A 14878-nucleotide genomic window follows, 5' to 3' on the forward strand; every position below is an offset into this window, starting at 1 on the left:
TAACTGCCATAGCTGCACAAAGAGTTGCCACAACCACCGGCTTTGAGTTTCTTTCAGTAATGATCGCTCCATGTGCTCAACAACACCTACTACGTAAAGAGAATCAGAAACAATGTTAACAGGATCATTTGGCCATTTTTCAAATACCCGGATAACAGCACGCAACTCAAGAACCTGCAAAGAGTCTCCTGGTCCCTCAAGGATTTCACTGAGCCATTTGCCTTTGTCCTGCCAAGTCAGACCTGCTTTAGAAGTCTTTTGATTGGCATCAGTAAAAACCGTGAGGCCTTCTACAGGTTGTTTTGATAACGAAGGTAGTTCTTTGACCTGTTGATGTAAAGAAAAGAATTTATGAGGGGGAAAATGAGTACTAATGAGACCTGGAAAATTCAACAATGCCCATTGTAAGGTGTCTGAATTCTGTAATGACCATTGCAAGTAATCCTTAGTTAATGGAAGAAGAATATTTTGGGGTTCCATTCCTGCAATTTCCAATGTTCATTTCCGTGCCTTGACCACAATTTTTGCTATAGCCTCCATTTGCGTAGTCACAGATTTACCCAAATTGAATGGTAAAAACACCCACTCAAAGATCTTTAGTGGCTGTTTAGCGTGGCCATCCCACTGCATCAGTATAGCCATCACATGTTTTTCCTTATTCAACACAGCCATGGACAATGGCAAAGTAGAAGACCAATGATCTGCAAAGGAATTACCCAATTTAGTAGCAATTTGAGTAAGAGCCTTCTGTTATTTTTCAGCCAGCTTGCACAGCAAATTGGCCTGACTTCCCCTTTTCAATAATGGCATTAGGGGCTCAAGATCTTCATTGGTTATGCCACAGGTACTACGAATCCACTGTACGTCCCCAATTAATTTTTGAGCATCCAGCAAAGTCCGAATTTCTGTACAAATTGTTAATTTTTGGAGCCAAATTTGGGCTTCCGTGATAAGTATTCCCAGATATTTCCATGGGGCCTGTTGTTGGACTTTTTCAGGGACAATTTGAAGGCCTGCGTCCTGCAATTGTTGCTGTAAGGCAGGTAGCAGGTTTGCTACGTCTATATGTTCCCCTGCTATCAGAATATCATCCATGTAATGATAGATAAGATACTGTGGATGCCGTTTTCTCAACAGGGCTAGTGCCCAGGCAACATACAATTGGCATATCGTGGGAGAATTACGCATCCCTTGTTATTACAGCTGGTGAGGGGTCAGTAGCTCTGACCGAGGAAGAGGTGACCGGTCCGGAGAGATGGTCCCGAAAGGAATCGCCTTCCCGAGGCCCGGTGTCTTCCCTCAGCTGCTGGCAGGAGGGCCCATGCAGAGGCTGTCAGCTCTTTAGTGATTATCAGCTCATGATTTCAGCTCAGCTCTGCAGGGCAACCTCCAGGGCAAGCCAGACCAGAGACAGACAAGAGGCTCGTGTGGCTGGTTCCGCACGAAAGGTAGGTTTATTGTTGGTCCCCTCCAGTGAAGGGGAAAGCCAGGGACGAGAGCTCTCTCTCCCAGGGGCAGAGGGCTAGCTTTTATAGGGATACAGGGGATGGGTCTCAGAGGGTAAAGGCCAATGGGTTACAAAGGATCTGAATAGGGTCTCCCAGAGGATTGTGGGTCTGTCTTTTCTCGCCGTGACTAAAAAAGTGGTTGTCTTTCCAGGGAGTCCTGCTGGCTGATTGAGCAATCTCCTTATCTCAGCAGACATCCCTCCAGGGCAGGGGCTGGGCATACCCCACACCTTGTGGCAACACAACCCACTGATACCTCTTTGCCGGTTCTGCCTTGTTAATGGATGGCACTGAGAAGGCTAACTTCTCACTATCATCCTCGTGCAGAGGGATTGTAAAAATGCAATCTTTTAAGTTGATAATTAACAGTTGCCAATTGACAGGTAACACTGATGGCAAGGGGAGGCCGGGCTGCAGGGGTCCCATTTCCTGCATTACAGAATTAATGGCTCGAAGGTCATGTAATAATCTCCATTTCCCTGATTTCTTAGGGATTGTAAAAATGGGTGTGTTCCAGGGGCTTGTAGAAGGAATGATAAGCCCCGTTTTCAATTGATCCTCAACCAATTCATTAACAAGGGCAAGTTTTTCTTTAGATAGCGACCATTGATTGTAGATACAAAAATGCTGCTAGCAAGGATTTTCTTGCTATTTTCTAAGTCCATGAGAGACTGTTCTCTCTCACAGAAGAGGTGGCAGAGTATGTAAACAACCAAACCACCTGCAACCTTGAAAAGTCTTGTTTATGGTATAGTAGAAAAATATTTTGACAATGGATGTTTTAGGATTTTAGCCAATCACCCCCAAGGAGTGGCTGATCCTTTGTCCAATTAGACTATGAAGAAAAAAGTCTATAAAAGAGTTTGTAAAATAATTAAAGGAATAAATCTTGCTGCACAATTCCTGCCTGCTGGATCTTCTCTCCTCCTCCTCCCTTTGGCTGCAAGACACGGTGATATACCGTAGGGCTCAGGCCTGCGGTAATATTTAGTGCTGTCCGACGTGATCTGAAAGCTGCGAAGTGTCCTGCTGCTGTGAGCCAAGCCAAATTTCTCTAGAGCTACGCTGTTCCCCTCCCCCCCGGGACCGGGAGGTCCGACAGGACTGAGAAATGGTGAACAGTGGCTCACAAACCGACACTGTGGTAATGTTTAGTATATTGCACACATCCATTCCTGAAAACTCAGTTCGGGACTTATATTGGGCTACCTTAAAACAGATTACCGTGGACAGAAATACTGCCCTGGACTTTGCCTAATGGCAGGAACTTGGCTGTGCTGTCTGGCATGAGCTCCCATCTGGGGACCCAGCAGTGTTAGAATTATACCAAACCTGGCATTCGTTATTTATTCTGCTGACCAACCTCGACTGTGGCAGCAGGGCTGGCTCGCCTATTTTGGTGATGAGTGACGGAGGAATGTCCGAGGGGGACCCCGCTGACCAAGCTCCACAGGCAGAGCCTGCACCGGCTCACCCTGCACAATCGCAGGACTCCGCGGCCCCCAGGGACCCCGCGCCAGCAGAGGCGGGGGTGTCGGGGCAGTGGGAGGGCGGGCAGTATACCTTGCTGCTCAGCTCTGCGGTGGCCACGGCTTATCCAGGGCCCCGAATTAGCAGCTTAGCGCATTGGACCCCCAGAGTGGCTCCTAGCCCATTTGCGCATGCACCAGCGGAGCAAAAGCTGCCCAGACGTCCCTTCTTAGCCGGCGTAGTGCCAGGCGTGACTGCACCGAGACTGCCTGGCTGTGGTCCGCTGCCCTCCTTGGCGCTGGACTGTTCTGTGCAGTTGTAGAACTGAGCCACCGACCTTTTAATACAGCATCTGCCTTTGCCGACAGAGTTACCGAACATATCCCGACAGGTGGGAGAACTGCTCAGCTTGCAAAAGCAGGTGCCGCGGACGCCAGAGGCACCCTGCCACGCAGGGTGCACTGGGCCCACGCTGCCCGCAGGAGATGTGGCTCTGAACCAGGAAGCCGGGGGGCCAGCGGTGAACCCGGAAGTAGCGCTGCCAGGGGGAAACCCGGAAGAGGCCGCAGCTGCAGAGCGACAGCTGGGGGCAGCGGCGCCAAACGCAGCCGGGGAGAGAGAAACAGCAGCAGTTTCAGCAGCAGTGCTGAATGCGGCCACAGAGCACGGGCCAGTGACAGCTCTGGGCACAGCTGCATCACGGGGATCAGTGACAGCGCCGAACGCTGCCGCAGAGCAAGAGACAAGCGCGGCGCCGGGTGCGTCTACAGTCCCGGAGATGGTTGCAGCAGCTGCAGTACCAGTTCGGTCGGGACCAGCCGAGATGGCATCCCGAAAAGAGGATGCTGTTCAAACTGCAGCACAGCCGACTGTAGTCTGTGCTCTCTGTTCTGGCTCTAGGGAACCTAGTCAAAGTGCCCCTTGCCGTCCACCTCTGTTCACTCCCAGCATCTCAGAGTTGCCTCTGCCTGATGATTCCTCATCAGGAAGTGAGGCAGATGAGGTTCTGGCCCAAGGTCGTAAGGCGAAGGAAAAGGAAAAGGCTGCGCTGATCTCGCCCCTGGACCTTTCAGGACTGCACAGTAATAGTGCATTCAAACCATTATAATCGCTTCTTAGAGTCAGTTAAAATGCGAGCATTGGAGGAGGGTGACTGGAGGTTATTGGAAACACTTGGAATGCCAAATAGATTTGAGGATTCTGGGGGTAACCAAGAAGCTGTTACACTTCATCCACAGGCTGTGCCAGAAGTTCAGGATGGTAGTGCTTCCCCAAAAGGGGAGATCCAAGCTTTCCCAGTGCATAAGGCTGTCCCAAATTCAGGCGAGCGTGATAAGCATGAGGTGATTGCTTGGAAAGTTGCCCAGGATCTGCCATCCAAGGTGGCACAATATGGGCTAGGTTCTGCTGAGGTTATGCAGATAATAAGGGTGATAAATACAGATTTAATTGCTCCATTTGATATCAGACACTTAGGTCAAATTCTATTTCAACCTGTACAATTTAAAGTTTTTGAGAAAACCTGGAGAAAGCTGGCCAACAAGGCTGCATTAGGGAATATGCAGCTCCCTGCTGCCAATCCTAGACAGACAGCAGGAATGGATGCTTTGATGGGGACTGGTCCCTTCTCTGATCCCAGTCTACAGGGTACTTTGTCCTCTAGTGTACTGCAGCAAGCTCAACAGGTCGGCATGGCTGCCCTGTTGAAAACCATAGAGTTGTCTGCGCCTAGAAAGCGATATACTGAAAGAGTTCAAGGGAAATTTCTTTTGTAGAGAAAGTCGCTGCTTCTCTCGAGAAGCAGGTTGAGAATGACGGGTTAAGACAGTTGTTGTTAAGGCAGTGAGTGAGAGATAACGCAAACGAAGAGTGCAGAAAAATCATAGATGCTTTGCCAGGGGATCCTGAGGTAACAGACATGGTCGAAGCCTGCACTAAGGTGGGATCTGGGAGCCAGAAAAGGTCTGCTTTGCGTGCGTTCCTGCAGCCTGGTCACACATCTTCTGATAGTGAACCAAAGCAACCAAAACAGGTGAAAAGACGGAAGCAACCTAAGCCGAGCCAAAAAGAAAACACACCGATCCTCCAGCGCTAGAGGTGTGGCAGATGAGGGCATTGCTCAGACTATTGTAGATCCCTGACTCATGACAATGGCCAGCTGTTGTCGGGAAAATTCCGCCAGGGTGCAAGGAGGGGGAATTGCTCTTCGATGCAGTCCCTCCCCCAGAGAGTGGCACAGGTACAGGCACAGGCCTACCCAGCCACCCTAGAGACGGCACCCAGGGGTCAGACTGTTTTGACGTCCACAGCGCAGCCGCAGTCATCTTAGACTCTAGCGGTATTTATAAGGTTCCCTTGGATGCATATGGACCCTTAGCCCAGGGATCCAGTGCGATGCTGGTGGGAAAACCTGATGTTGCCCATCAAGGAATCTTAGTGCACTCAGGAGTTATTGACGCTGACTTTAAAGGTCAGATTTGCGCTATGGTGTCACGATCCGCTAATGCAAGCGGGGGTCGTGATGGTTCGTTTATCGATCTCAGAGTGTAAAAAGGACACAAGAAATTTCAGTTTAAATCGAAACAGTGCACCTTTATTAAGTGCCCACAACACAGTAATGCAATAGAAGAGAGAGAGAGAGAGAGAGAAACATAAAGTAGGGAGGAAGAAAAAGGCGGGGGGGGGGGGGGGGGGGGCAATAGCTACCAACGGATGAGACGAAGTCCTCGTGGTCTTCCGCCAATAGATTCGTCTTCTTTCCGTGGGGGAGATCTCTCCGACTAGGTTATTTCAGAAAGTCCCTTTATAGTCCTTTTCAGAAGCGAGGGGCAACTGGCCAAGAGGTTGGGAAATTTACAGCCATTGTTGTGGAGTCCGTTGCTTTGGGAAACAGGTACAGGACAGACGCACAAGACAGGTGTGCAGGACAGGTGTGCAGGACAGGTCGTTCCTTTCCGCTTCAGCGCAGTCCTTCCCGCCTGGGCAGCAAGAACGGCGCAGTCCATTGTTACCTGCACTAATTTTCCTCAGGAATGCATACCAGTTCCCAGCGGGCACACCCGTAGGCAACACTTGGCAGACATCCCACCTCAGCTAGGCCAGGACTCCTGTGCTCAGTCTCTGTTCTCGGCGATGATCGTGAGGCAGATGAGGGATCTTTGGACCGTCTCTTACACCACCCCGTGACTCACGATTGTTGTCAGGAGAGCTCTATCTGCACGATTTTGTAGTGTCGTTGTGAAGTCTTCAGGACTCGTCAATGTTGGTAGCATATCCCAGAAAAGGGGTAGAGAACATAAGAGAGGAAGGGAAAGAGAAGAAAAGAAAAAGAAGGAAACAAAAGAGAAGGAAATGAATAATTTTAAATCAGAATACACATATAATTTTTTAATCAAAATACCTCTAATTTCTTATCACATCTTATTTTAATACTCGTGTAGTTCGTCTCATGTCAATAACCTTGGGTGTGTCTACAGCGGATGGGGTATTGGCCAAATTGTGGACATCTATTATAGATGTCAGCTGTGTTAACCGTTTCATCATTCTCCAATTCATGATGTATAAGACTGCTGATAAAGCAAAACCAATCAAAACCAAAATCAAGAGAACAATGATGGGATGACACAATTTGTTTAGGACACCTGTAGCAGTAGGTGACCACCCAAAAAGAGTATCCCACCACCTGTGTTCAACATCTTTCTTTACCCTTTCTAGAACACGATGTATTTCTTTCACATTGTGATGAACAGTTACCAAGGTTTTCTGTCCATTTTTCTTGATCTTTTCTAAAATTTCAATTAAATCTTGGTGAAGCAACAATTGCTTTACCAAAGTAAGGTTCATCCCAATGGGGGTAGGCAATAATTGGTGGATCAGTGTGTAATTGGACTGTAAAAGGTGATAAGAAGTAACTGGGGCTAAATATGAAAAATCACATCCTATGATTTTAGTAAAGTTACAAACACAAAAATTTGAACGATTTTTTGTATCTACTACTAAATTTTCTACAAATACTTTATCAGAAGCAGTTCTTAAGCATGCACATCCATTACCTATATAGACAAGCACTGTTTCAGGAATCTTGTTAGGATGAATTTCAAAATGACAGATATTTTGTTCTGTATCTAAACAAATGTCTTGAGCTCTAATTGCATTACTTTCACAGATGAACCCTTGTTGTTCTCGGACAATACAAGTTTCTAAATTAACGGTTTGCCACTTCTCACCAATTTGACGGGCCCATTCTCTATGCTCGAAAGGATAGAGAACAGCTCCATCATGGTTCAGCCCTAATGCAATGACAGGGAATATCAAATGCACTGAAGCATTGCGTATGGTCAGTACAAAGGCTGTGGCTGTGTTTGTGAGGGGATCGTAGGTAAAATTTACTAAGTTCCACCAGGATTGGAATTCTCTTTCAAAATCAGTGGCACTGTCACAGATTATTTTCCGAATTTCAGTAGGAAAAGTGCCTTCTTCGCCTTCTCTTATAATTGAGGCAGCAACTGACTGCATCCATAATTGAGCCTGGATGCAGCTGAGAGCCAAAGAAATGTTGTTTTGTGTAGCATCGAGTGCGTCAATTATCAATTTGTGGTCATTCACATTTACCTTTTCCCAATTTGGTAATATGTTTGATAACAACCACTGATGGCTTCCCAAGGCTAATAGGGATGACTGCAGTGGTTGTTGTATTTTAGTCAAATCTGTAGTTGTGGCAATTAATTTATTCATTAGTACTTCTGAATCAATACTATTTAAGATTCCCAATCCTGTTCCCATGACACCGGTTATGTCTCTTTGTGCTCGTTTCTTAGAAGGGTTTCGCTTTCGCAACCAGGTTGTCCACCCCTCGAAGGAAGTTTGCAGGAAAGGTGGACAAGCTGGCTGAACTTCTGAGACATTGTTTTGCATGAGCAATTTGACTTGTTTAAGAGACCATGCTGGATTGAACAGTATTTGTTGTTGGCCTGTTTTCCTGATTGTATATGGTCCAATTTTAAAAATTCTTGGGCTCAGCATAACCGGTGGTTGGGTGGTAGGTATTACAACATTGACATTGAGTTTTCCCCAGTGTTTTGTATCGTTTTTACCACACATGACTTTATGGGAAAATTGCACAGCAGTTAAGTTTAGCCAACAATCTTGGTTTTGAATTTCACAAAACAAAACGCGGTCATGAGGTCCAATGCTATAACTGTGTATAGGTTTAGTAAAAGATCTACCAATTAATCTACATCATATTGAAACATCATCACCTTGGGTTACCATAAAGGGAGGAAAAACGTTATTCTTGTCATCTAGTATGAGGGAGGTACTTATACCATGGTACGTAATTACTACACTTAGTATGGGCTTTGCTACAGAATTTATTTTGAATTTATAAGTTAAACCTTTCAAACCTGGCTGATCTGTCTGGTTATTTTGCCAATTGCATGTTACATAGGCTGATTTAGTTAGAGTAAAGTTATACCAGCAGTCAGTTGGTTCATTTTTGCAAAGCTTCGTGATTTGGACATTGTTGGTACTGGGGTCTAGGGTGTAGTTACCGACATTCTTCTGACGACAACACAGGATGAAGAGGGTTTGTGTATTACACGCCCACTCTGTTGTAGGGCAGAGTTCGGCCGTAATGTTGGGGTGCAGGTCACTTTTCCCATCTGGTTTTAGAAAATTCCCAGTGATTGTAATGGTGGAAGCTTTCCCGGAGAAAGATCCTTCTACTTTTCTGCATCTTACCTCAATTTTCTCACCAATTGTTCCATTTAGGGTTGTAGTCCAATCTTTTGAGTCCCATCCCCATTCATTTGAATGGTATACCTTAGAGTCGTGCAGTACTACAGTGTCTGGGTTTGGGCGACGATCTCTGGGATGGGATCCTAGAGCACTGGTGTACCTAATGGTAGTACCAGACCATGGCCACTCAGCTGCTTTTTGGCCATGGTGTTGTGGTAGGATGCAGAAAAGTATCACCAGTTTTATCATGGTTTACGTGGTCTTTTATGTCCCTCGGAGTTCTTCTGTGAAAAGCAAACACAAACAGAGTCTGCCACTAAAGGCAGAAAAATTAGAATGATGGAATTATCCAGCGTGTATGTATCCGATGCTCTCTCCCTAGGGGATCAGAGGCTACCCATGCATATTTATTTAGAGGGCTTTTCAGCACTAATGGTACTTCTCCTACAGTAGGGAGGTCTACCAAAACAGGTTGTCCAGGGTAGTGTGCAGGATTCTTAGGATCATTAGGTCCCTGTAATGAAGGAATTATACTTGGAGCTGTTGGGAAAAAGGCAGTGATTTTAGGACACCCGTTTACCCCCCCATCTATCATTCACACCTTTCACAGCTTCCCATAGCCAAACATCCCAATTTCCCTCCTGTGGTTTCAGAAGTCGTTTCAAGAGACCATTGGTCCTTTCTACAATGCCGTTAGCTTGAGGGTAGTAAGGGGTGTGAAAAGTCCATTTAATCCCTTCACTTTTTGCCCAGTCCTGTACAACTTTGGCAGTTAAGTGAGACCCATTATCAGATTGAATTTCTTGGGGATTTGGGAAAGTTCCAAACCATCCCTGCAATGCTTTGACAGTGTTATCTCCTGTAGCTCTTTTAAAGGCATCGGCCTGGACTAACCCAGATATAATCTCTACTCCTACCAGCACAAAGTGTTTACCTCCTGACTTTGTAAAGGGGCCAATATAATCTACCTGCCATGCATCCCATAAGCCTTTACCCTTTCTTAAATGCAGAGGGTCATCTTCCAAAGGGTGTCTTTCTAGCCGTCTGCGGCATTGTTCACAGGCTGATATGCATGTTTTACACATTTCTCTAGTAACAGGCCAACCGCAAGCAAGGGCTTCTTTGTACAAATCTTTTGCACCTGTGTGTTGTCTTTTTACATGCAACCATTCTAAGAAGTGCTCCCAGTCCTCTGTAATCTGATCCTTTTTTAAAGGACTTAGTCTTGCTAATTCATCAGCTTTATTGTTCCACTCTCCTGCTGGATTTCCATCTGTCTGGTGAGAGGCTACCCACCCCACGGCAAAATTCCCTTGACTTGCAATATTTAGAATTTCTTGCCACTTTTCCTTTTGCCATACTGGGATTCTGTTAACTTCCCAGTCATTTTGCTGCCAAAAAGGAAGCCACTCAGTACATCCCTTAAACACAGCATAGGAATCGGTGTAGATACAGACAAGAGAAGTATTCTGTGCCTCACGTTGGAAAACACTCCAAACAGCTATCAGCTCGCCAACTTGGGCGCTGCCTTCCCCCTCTGTGATAATACGTTCACCTGAGGAGGTGTGGAGGGCTACAGCCTTGTACTTCCACACCTTTCCTTCTCGCTTGGCAGAAGCATCCGTAAACCAAGAATTTGCTGACTGTTCGGGGGAAAAAGGAGGGGCTACTTTAATGACTGAGGGAGGTTTGTCCTGGCTGCTACTCAAGTTTTCAGTCTCTTGGATTGCCAGATTTTTTACAGCTCCTTCAGTTACTGAGAAGACGCTACAATAATGTTCAATCTGAGCATACCACTTCCTTACTGAGGCCCTCTGGGCCACCCCGTCAGGTGGGGGGGGTCCCAGTAGAGACTGCCTTAATAACTTTGAAAGGGCCTCTCAAAACAATTGGTTGTTGTCGTGCAATCTTCTCCACTTCTATGAGAGCTAAGCTAACCACAAACAATCCTTTCTCCCAGGTAGTGTACCTTTTTTCAGCATCTTTAAAGCCACGGGAGTAAAAACCAACAGGCCTCGTCATACCCTCAGGACCCCGCTGCCATATGTGTACTGACAGCCCTGAGGAGGCAAATCTCCATTCCACCTGGAAAGGATCTGTAGGGTGATTAGGGCCCAGGGCTTGGTGAGCTGTTGCTTCAAAAATCAACAATTGCAATGCTTCTTCTTGAGAAGCAGTCCATTCCCATTTTATCCCTTTTCTTAACAAGTTATAAAGAGGTCTGGCAATTATGGAAAAATCTAGGATGTGTTTTCTCCAGAACACTAATAATCCTAAAGCATGTTGGAGATCTTTTTTGGATTCAGGCATTTTAATCTGATCTAAAGAGGTTAGGGTATCAGGTGGGATACATGTCATACCTCCTTTCCACCAAATTCCCAAAAATTTCACTTCATGTGAAGGATTTTGGATTTTTTCTGAGGGAATTTTCAAATCAAGGCTTTCTAAGTGGGAGATTATTCTCTGTTGGGTATCTCTCACTTCTTCTATTTCATCTCCTCCCACAAGGATATCATCAATGTATTGATAAACAGTCACATTGTCAGCTTTGGGTATTTTTTCTAACTCTTGGGCTAAAGCGTGATGAGCCAGGGTAGAAGAATGTTTGTACCCTTGGGGAAGCCTAGTGAAAGTGTATTGCTGACCTTCCCATGTGAAAGCGAAACGGTCCATATCTTCTGGCTGTAAAGGTATCATAATAAACATGTCTTTGACATCTATAGCTGCCATGATTGAATGAGCCTTTTCTTGAATCAATGTTATTAATTCTGCCAAATTTGGGACGGCTGCTGTGAGAGGGTCTGTGTTGGCATTTAGCCTACGAAAATCTATGGTCAGCCTCCACTTCCCATTAGGCTTTCGTACTGGCCACACTAGAGAATTAAAAGGAGAATGAGTATTAACTATTACTCCTTGTTCTCGCAGCTCCTGTATCACTGGCTTGATGCCCTCTTTGGCACCCAGGGGGAGGGGGTACTGTTTCACATTAGTTACTTTGCTGAATGGTAGGGAGGGTGCGGCTTGGAGCAGTCTGATGTTAAAACGTGGTATGCCAAAAGACCACAGAAGACCCTCTGAGTCCTCCCACTGCCTCCCAAAGTGGGAATTCATCCCTAATAGATTGGCTGGGATATCTCCAATCACCATATTAATAGAGAGTTGATTTTCCTCTCCAGGCAAAATGAGCTTGATTAGGGCCACATTCATAGATTCTGTCATTCCCAAGGCATTTAAAACACAATATCGGTTCTTTGTTGGGACAATTCCACACCTCTGGGCATCTTTCTTTGTCAGTGCAGAAATTTGTGCCCCAGTGTCAATCAGAAAAGTTACAGGTGCCCGTTTAGGGCCTGTAATAGCTGTGATCATTATATCTCCTGTTTTATTTTTAGTGAGCCTTCTCAGGTATACCCATGCTCCGTCTCTTCGCCCACTGACAAAAGACGGAGGGTCTAGTTTCCCTGGTTTTGAGGGAGAGGTCGTTTTGGCTCACTGCACAGACTTGGAGGGAGAGGTTGCTTTGACTCACTGCCCAGATTCTGAGGGAGGAGGGGTGCACTGGGTTGAACTGACGGATTTGGTAGAATGGGTTTTTGGCAGGGCCAGTTAGACAATACCTTACTCAATTTATCAAGGGGTAAGCCATTCATCACATCTCTGGGGACCCCCTATTTGATGCCTAATAACCACCAATGCTGACGGTTAGAGATCTGTTTTACATTCTCTGGCTTTTTGCTATGAGGAGCCCTAATGTACCTGACACCTTTTGTTTTGTCTGATTTTTCCTCTGGGATTTTTATAGGTCCATATTTTCTACTGTAATTAATCAGATCTTCTGCAACCTCACTCCATGTCCAAACTTTGCGATCACCGGCAGGTGAATTCGATTGTGAACCTGGCGGCTGAGAGGGGGTTGAGTATGGAGTAAACCCAGGATCGGTAGATCCAGTTCGGTCGCTCGGGTTTCCAAGAAATCTGTCCAGCCTTTCTACGGGACCTACTGCTGCTATGGTTTTTTGAAGGACAATTGCTGTAGGTTTGAGTGATTCTGGAAGGCCTCGAATTAAAGGGGTCATTAATTCAGGTTTAACAGGTAATTGCATGGGGGATTAATATCCAGGAGTTAATTTCCTTTCATGGATCATTTGCAAACAGGCAGCTTTGTGGACGCTTTTTAGGAGTTGATCAGGGGTACCAACTATAGCTAAAGGGTCTCCCCTTTCTAAAGGATTGAGTCCCCCGGCCCAGAAAGCTGCACGCTGAGTCAGGGACCACGTGCCATGTTTGTCTCCTGTTGTCAAGAAAACTCCATGTCCCCAGTATCCACTGGCCTCTTGTTCAGTTAATTGAATTTGGTCTCCTCCAGTGAGAGACACTCGGAAGACATATTCTGTCTCAGATTCATGGGGGAGCTGCCCATATTCCTTTTTTAATCTAGCTAATTCAACAGCAGTATATGGTATTTGTTTAATGGTGATATGCGGTTCAAAATCTTCATCACTGATATAATTATATTCTGTTTTAATCAGAGGTCTCATACGAGGGCAGCAGTTTTCTTCACAATGTTTTACTAGTATTAGTTCTTTCTGGGGGTATATTTGGTTAATGTGAGGAGTTTCCTTTTCCTCTGTCTCTTTTGGTGAGTCAGTATTTTTTGAATTCCTAAAATATTCTTCTTTTAAAGCAGCCTCTAGCAAATGATTTTTATTCTTTTCTTCATTTAATTGTTTCTGTAAAATCTCTACTAGGCTTTGAAGGGAATCTATGATTGCTTTCTCCTCAGTACATCGCTTTAAGCGATGATCTATAGCTGCCGCAAGGCATGCCCCTAAAACAGAGCAGATTATGGTTTTATTTTGGCCAAATTTAAATCTAGTCTCATGTTGTAAAGAACATACTCTATCAGTCACATTATCCAAATTAAACCAGTTATTTTGAGCCCATTCTTCCCCTCCCGGAGAGGGCCGGGCATTATGTTTTGCTAGCAGAGCATAAAACACAGCTTTAACTTTTGCACTGGGGTTTTCAGTCATTTTATGAAGGGATCAAAACCACTACAGGGAGGTAAAACTTAATTACACACTGCGACACACACAGCTTCGCTGTGTCTCCCTTCACTTCCCTGGGTGGGTGAAGAGACCAAATCTGCTTGGGAGGTACTCCTTAAGTTACTTATGGTTGTCTCTTCACTACACCAAGCAGTCCAAATTCACGCACACACCAAAAAACATAGTTCCCCCTTTTACACTAAGAGATCTTTTGCGAAAAATCTGAAGACAGAGCCCTCAACTGAGTATGGGGTGCTTTTCACCCAGGCGTGTGCAGTTTGCGGGAAATTCGAGTCACCCCCCCTTGCTTTCTAGACACCGCTCACCCTTTTCGGGATGTCGGGCTAGGTGCGGCTAGAGCGAAACGTCCTTCCCCTATTACAGACTACACACAACCTTGCAACCCCTTCTGTCTGTCAGATCCTGTCCGTGACGCCAGTTTAATGTCACGATCCGCTAATGCAAGCGGGGGTCGTGATGGTTCGTTTATCGATCTCAGAGTGTAAAAGGACACAAGAGATTTCAGTTTTAATCAAAACAGTGCACCTTTATTAAGTGCCCACAACACAGTAATGCAATAGAAGAGAGAGAGAGAGAGAAAGAAACACAAAGTAGAGAGGAAGAAAAAGAGGGGGGGCAATAGCTATCAATGGATGAGACGAAGTCCTCGTGGTCTTCTGCCAATAGATTCGTCTTCTTTCCGTGGGGAGATCTCCAACTTGGTTATTTCAGAAAGTCCCTTTATAGTCCTTTTCAGAAGAGAGGGGCAGCTGGCCAAGAGGTTGGGAAATCTACAGCCATCGTTATGGGGTCCTTTGCTTTGGGAAACAGGTACAGGACAGATGCACAAGACAGGTGTGCAGGACAGGTGTGCAGGACAGGTCGTTCCTATCCACTTCAGCGCAGTCCTTCCCGCCTGGGCAGCAAGAACGGCGCAGTCCATTGCGACCTGCGCTAATTTTCCTCAGGAATGCGTACCAGTTCCCAGCGGGCACACCCGTAGGCAACACTTGGCAGACATCCCACCTCAGCCAGGCCAGGAGTCCTGTGTTCAGTCTCTGTCCTCGGCGATGATCGTGAGGCAGATGAGGGATCTTCGGGCCGTCTCTTACACCC

At 46.0% G+C, this 14878-nt stretch overlaps 1 pseudogene; it reads right to left on the reverse strand.

Annotated features, from left to right (window-relative positions):
* Nucleotides 1-290: 290 nt before the first annotated feature.
* Nucleotides 291-13252, reverse strand: LOC138102807 (uncharacterized; annotated as a pseudogene).
* Between the last annotated feature and the right edge of the window lie 1626 nt (nucleotides 13253-14878).

Source organism: Aphelocoma coerulescens (assembly GCF_041296385.1).
Source record: "Aphelocoma coerulescens isolate FSJ_1873_10779 chromosome W unlocalized genomic scaffold, UR_Acoe_1.0 ChrW_unloc_scaf_2, whole genome shotgun sequence".
In the NCBI taxonomy this organism is placed as follows: Eukaryota; Metazoa; Chordata; class Aves; order Passeriformes; family Corvidae; genus Aphelocoma; species Aphelocoma coerulescens.